Source organism: Pollicipes pollicipes, unplaced genomic scaffold, assembly GCF_011947565.3.
Source record: "Pollicipes pollicipes isolate AB1234 unplaced genomic scaffold, Ppol_2.1 Scaffold_7261;HRSCAF=8764_pilon_pilon_pilon, whole genome shotgun sequence".
In the NCBI taxonomy this organism is placed as follows: domain Eukaryota; kingdom Metazoa; phylum Arthropoda; class Thecostraca; order Pollicipedomorpha; family Pollicipedidae; genus Pollicipes; species Pollicipes pollicipes.
This window is the reverse complement of record NW_023597054.1, coordinates 33,133,532-33,139,901: the sequence shown is the minus strand read 5'-3', so window position 1 is coordinate 33,139,901 and position 6,370 is coordinate 33,133,532. Positions and strand designations below refer to the sequence as shown.

The 6,370-nt window shown below is 48.8% G+C and overlaps 1 long non-coding RNA gene across 1 annotated transcript; it reads left to right on the top strand.

The window, feature by feature from the left end:
- The first annotated feature begins 3,282 nt into the window (after positions 1 to 3,282).
- On the top strand, positions 3,283 to 5,724 carry LOC119112751 (uncharacterized). The gene is made up of 3 exons (XR_005095773.1): positions 3,283 to 3,339; positions 4,510 to 4,596; positions 5,648 to 5,724. It is a non-coding gene; the product is annotated as an uncharacterized LOC119112751 (long non-coding RNA).
- Positions 5,725 to 6,370: the final 646 nt, after the last annotated feature.

Here is a 6,370-nt window from a genome sequence, read left to right as displayed (position 1 = left end):
ATATGGAATTTAAATATGTGGACAAATGGAATTTGATTATTCGACTTGACTTGAAAATATGTTATCCTATAACATAGGCTGATTAATTACCCCCAGAAACCTTCAATTGGAGCTACGACCACTTACACTATTTATGTATGGATAAGGCCTCCGCACTAAACAAAAGTTCTTACGGACAGCCGTTCCAAGACCTGGATAGATGTGTCACTCACCTACGATGCTATCGTGGGGTCAATTCACCGCAGCATCACGTCCATGAACCTTGCTGAGGATTTACTAATCTATCATGTAACATAACATGGAGTGGAGTGTCAATCACCATCGAGAATATCAAGTTTAATTCTCGCTCCGGTAGGAGGGGAGGGGAAGGACATCTCTCCGGCGTATTGTGCAATCACACCCAAAATTTCGGCACCCTTTGATGCAATCTATGGCGTGTATTTTGACACCAAAAGCTTGTCGGTAGCATTCCTGTTTTTAAAGGACATATTTTTGGGAACACTTGGCGAAGGGGCCCGAAGGGCAGGCTGGGGGGGGGGGGGTGAAGGGACCTCAGTCAGTAGGCAGTACCAAGCACTCCGTTTCGCGCCGGTCTTTGGCCCTTGGGGCCTCTTTCCCAAATAGGGCCAGGGCTGGTCTACAAATATTAATCCGCAGGATCGTGCATTGATCCGGCCCCTTTGCTGATCAGGGGCTCACAAAAGGGGCCCCTTGTCGCCAGTAAGCCCGAAGCCGGCCATGGGCACATTTGCTGAACAGCGACAAGAGCGGGATCTCGAATGTCAAAGGCCTCTCTCGCGCTGACCAGGACACTATTGACAATGCCGGGAGGCATGAGAGATGATGGTGCAACGATTTAACTCACGATTAGACGGTGACCTGTGCCAGTCAAGGGTCGCGGTACCGAAACGCGGGGCCCCCCACACCGTTTCGACCAGGAGGCATGGGTGGGTCGATAAGCCACAGTGGCGTCTCGGCAGTGACGTGTCACTGTGTCGGTCCTGTGTCAGATGTCCAGGTCAGAGAATCTGCCTCATCAGAGATGGGACCGGCGCAGAATGTATTCCTCTTAGGGGCTCCGAATTGACCAGGGTACCCCGGTCCCCGTACTGCCAGAATAGCAGTTGCCAGTTACCCTGGGCTTGGACGAAAGGGCCCTACAGCTCCTGACCGGGACGATTCGTTTATACGATTTTGAGGTGGATTCTCAGCACGGAATTGGCAGTTGCAGCATCGCGAGCCACCCATACTACGCCCATAGGTTATGAGTCCGTGGTGCTGAACATGCTAAAACAATATGAAAATGCGCAGGCATTTGTTGTGTACGAAACACGCACGTATTGCATATTGGGTATTGTGTATATTACTCATTACAAAACCCGCTTCTTTTGCATGCTATTACTATTCGATGCTACAACTATTCTACAGTTAGAATATACTACAATTTTACGTGCCGGGTGCGCATTACATTCAATATTAATGTTTTTGATGCCTAGAACTCATATTTTTACGCGCCGCTCCTGTCACATTCCTCAATAAGAATGTAGGAAATTCACGTACTCTCAGTGCGCTCAAAACATGCGGTACACGATTTGGATATTTTCGCATTAACGACACAAAGCATGATACTTACATTTCAGGAAACTGACCGCATGTTTTACTTCAAGAAAGAATATCGTGTCAAAAGTCTACGAATTCTATAGTTTTGCCGCTCTCTGCTACCGCCACCAATATTTCAATATTCGCGTCGCGGCATGTCAAGCGAGGTGACATTACCAGTTAGACCAATATGTGCAACTGGTTGTTTTTTGCATTTCACCATTCACTGTGTAGTTTGATTCCCGCGGCGTCGCCCTTTCTGCCGGAGTAAGAGGCAGGCGTCGCCATATCGTCTCAGAAGCGTCGTAAAGCCCTGATAACGCACAAACATCCACTTTGAGGTTAGGGACTTACAAAATGGAACTTTTGATGGGTTTCGTTTTAACAAGCTATGGAAAATTGTGTTATATGAGTCTGTCTTCAATACCAAATTGTGATCCCTACAAAATCTTTCATTATCGTTACTTCAAAGAACTGATAGGGTATCGAAGGCTGAGCAAAATATGGCGGTGGCCCAATCTCCCAGCCCAAGGGGCAGGAGCAGTCCGACTTTGGGGGCCCAGCTCAACATTGGGGGGCGGGAGGGGAGGGGGTATGGCTCCCCAAGAGATACAAAGTTCCACACCTGACCCGAACCATTGAAAACTTATGCCCGCCACAATTCGCTAAAACGGATTACCTCCCGGATTCGGCCAACTTTTATGTTAAAGTTGGGGCACTGAGGCCCTCCTCCAAACTGAACAGGGAACTGCATTTAAGCTGGGATGACAAGAAAGAGGTTGCTGAGAACAAGTTATTTGCTTTATGCAGCTCGGGCGAAATCGATTCATACCCCATGTCTGCGCCCATTGAAATGATCCTGACTGACTTGGAGGGGCCGAACGCAATTTGTAGTCGACTGCCGATACGTCCCATGGGCATGCAACTTCATGCATACAGTGAAATTTATTTGTTTGCCACCAACGCACAATTATATTGTTGTCATTTACATTTTCAGTCAGTCGACTCAACGCTGACTCCGCAAAATACACCCGAGTCAAGGCCTTCTCGGTCGCAAATGCAATTCACAAAGGAATGTCCTCCACTGTGCCCGGCCAAACCATTTCGATTTCGGAGTCGTCTCCGACTCCAGCGAGACGCCGGCTTTCATTCCGCGCGATGTCATGCGCATGTCTGCTGAGAGCAAGGGTGAAAAATACCTTATAACTTGTGGTAATATAATAATATAATATAACTTTAAACTTGAATGCCTTATGACGTGTGGCGGCAGCGGTGTGACGCCAACCATCTCTAAGACGCACGTGGGGTGGTCTGGCCGACCTGGCCCCCGTTTAGCTCTCTGTTCATCTCTCGGGAGTGTACTCAAGCAGAACAATGTGTGGTAGTGTGTGTGGGGGGGGGGGGGGAGGGGGGAAGGTGGATATGAATGTTTTAAACAACTGACAGCGTGGGGCTCTGACCGATTTCGGTGCCGAACTGTGAGCCCATTTGAACGATAAAACAAAAACTTCCGTGAGTTCTGTCCTGACGACACGCTTACGGCAAGCGCACCTCGCCAGACTGGGCAGCGGCCGCCAAAACTCATCAGTGACGAAGCCACGAAGCCTGACACTGTATGCCCACAGACGAGGATGACCAGTTCTGCCCGACCCTCCAACGATGTCTCTTCCATCAAGCGTGCGTGTGTTCCGGTTCGGCAATGAGTTCTGCATGCACGACCCTGCGCCAGGTGTTCGAAAGGTGACGGCAGAACGTCGGCCATCCCCAGCGACGTGCACGGCTGCTTGTACAGTTAGTGCGTTACAGCAGGTGTATGGCTATAGACAAAGATTGTGCACATATATGCCAGCTTTCCCTTTACTCCATATGCGTATTTCAACTTAGGAACATCTCGGGAGGCTACCAGGGTCGAAAATGTTTACGTATTTATCGTGTCGTAATGCCAGTGAGGCGTAAATGAACTAGAGATGAGTGAAATATTTTAGCACTCGGTGCAGTTGTAGATCGCAACTATGCCGCTGTGTATCGCTGTGGTGTCTGGTTTAAGCTACGTAAATTGTGCCAGCACGCATAATGCTCGGCAACCGTAGTGATAGCGCAATCATTATAAATACCCGTCATGCTTCACTAGAGGCAGTGTGGCTCTGATTCGGACCACTCTGACTGAGGGGTTCGTGCTTAAGTGAGTCGGTTCATTTACGAGATGAATTTCGCTCGGATTCAAAACCGTCGGTTCGCAAAACCGGGCTCTAGCTCAAGGACTCGAGCTCGGCCTACGATTTAATAGTGTATGTGAATCAGATTCATGCGTTTCATGCGAATCAGGTTCATCGGACTTATACTTAGACACCTGGCACTCTGAATGGAGTGGATTTCATTCAATTTTTAACCAGGAATAAATAATCCATTTATCGGAAAACGCGAGGCTGTGAATGACAGTTTAGGCTAGATACAATGAGAAATAATGTCCAAATGACTCGCACGGCAATTGACCGCCAATGATCGAATCCGAATCCGAATCCGAAAAGACCGAATCCGATGGATTCGGCAACACCGAATCCATCGCAATGGCCGATGGATTCGGACTTGGACTCATGTCAAGTGCCAAGGAAAGACAAGAGTCGGACTCTGAGTTCGTTTTTTTGTCCGGTTCATGCATGAAAGGTAGGGACCTGAGGCGTCATATCAGCAATGATTCCATCTCTTGCTCCGCCACTATTTCTATACAATACTCGTTGAGAGATGTCAGTGTAATTGAGATGCAAACGTTCTCAAGGAAAAAGGTTTTCTATTTGATCTTAGCCGAAGTTCATCAAGAACAGGAAGGTTTTTTATTCAGTTTTAACCAAAGTTAGAAAATTGAAGCTACAAAATAAGTCCGGGACCCGACGTAACCTGATCGTCTTCCAGATGGTGAAAGCATCGGTAACCTGCACGAGGGAGCAGAAACTGGCATCGATGTACCCAGATATGCCCGCGCACAAATACTGGGATCAGGTGATTGCGTTTCCTTCAGTGTCATGTACGCAGCTTAATGCAGTGTATCAGTTGGACTTGCCTTGAAGAAGTGCAACATTCCCGTGCCAAACATCTACGTCCTAGATGTTTTGAGCTAGGGGTGTTTTAATTTTTGTAGAACGATTTATAACTCTGGATTTTCAAGCAACTATTCTGGCACTGAATGTGCCTCTAAATGAGACAAGCTGTTTGAAACAAAACGAAAGATGGAGCGTAATTATGACCAAAGATTACCAAAGCGTCGCCACCTTACACTGTGGATGTAACCACAATGCAGCATTTGACCCGTCGTTCCGTTTTTTTTTTGTTCGTTGAAAAACTAGTCCTGCACTTTAGTTGTGAAATGTCTTAATTCTGAGTTATTTAACCCAAATCCTCAGTTTTCATATCGACCACATTGGAGGTGCAGGTAGACGTTCCCAAATATAGTTTTCATAGTAAAAACAAACTTTGATGTTTTCCTGCAACAAAATGGTAATAGCATATCAGTGTAAGAGGAATGGCACCCAGTCACAATCACGCCCATCATTTAATACGTGCTTAGCTCCTGATAATTTACAGCCGGGATCATCATAACCCAGCCTACCCGTTGCGGGCCGGGTCCTCACCATACCCCACCCTCTTCTCATTCCTGACTGTTGTTGCCCACCTGCCTCCTATGCTACAAGTTTTCCATTCAGTTTGTAGGTGAGAAGAACACGTTGCTCTTACCCGCACCCGTGTTACTCCCATAATTTAATGAATTGTGTGAAATATGGTCATTGCGACCAAGAGAAGCACAATAAAAAATATCGCACGATATTTCTTTAAACGTTCAGCTGCACCCTTACCCTCAATTTCCCCAGTTTCCTACCCTACATTAATTGCTACCCGTTGAATAAGCGAAACATCAGTTTACTCAGCCGGTGAAGGCCCCTTCCCCAAACACCTGGTCTTGCTTGTCCCCGGCGGTCGCTGACGCCACATGTGGACGGCTTCCTGTCGTGTTGTTGCCGTGACTGTTTGTACAACGGCCGCGCCTGGGCGGCAGGTGCTTCACCTGCGGTACCGGTCCCGCGTCGAGTCCGGTGTCCGTGACTACCTGCACACGCCGATATCAGAGCATCGCGCCGCCGAGTCAGGAGGTGTTCGACGTCGGCTGTCCGACGCGCCAGCAGGCGGTGGTGCGCGGCTTCCGCGGTCAGTGCTCGGCCGACCCCGCCGAGCCCGCCGCGTCCACCTGGACGGTGCTGGCCAGGTATGTCCAACAGCCGGTGGCGAGCGGCGCTCAGCGGCCAGCGGCCAGCGGCCCAGGCCACAGCAGGTCACCGAAGGTGTCCATGCCCGGTCAGCTTTTTAAGAGATGACTCTTTGTTAGGTTTGCACACGTAGCACCTCAATGCAATGCATATGTTACTGTGAGCCTGTAATCCGCCTTACATACATGAACTGTTTGTTTAGTGTGAATATATGTGGACACTGCCGAAATTAGAACGACAAGAGCGAGTCGACGCCATGCAATAGCAAGGGCTTTCAAGATATCGGGCCCAGATTAAGCGGAGCTACGCCGTTGATTTCCAATTTTGCAGAGCTTCGGTTCATGAGTCGTCAACCCGCACCCGGCCGGGGGTCTGAGACAGCTGCGGCCCGGGGGGGGGGGCGGGGGGGAGCTGACCTGTCACCCTGGGAATCTCTAACTTCTAGACGCCGTATGAAAAAACAAAGGTTATTGTTTTTGAAGGTCTTATGTGCTCATGGAAGATGCACATCACAT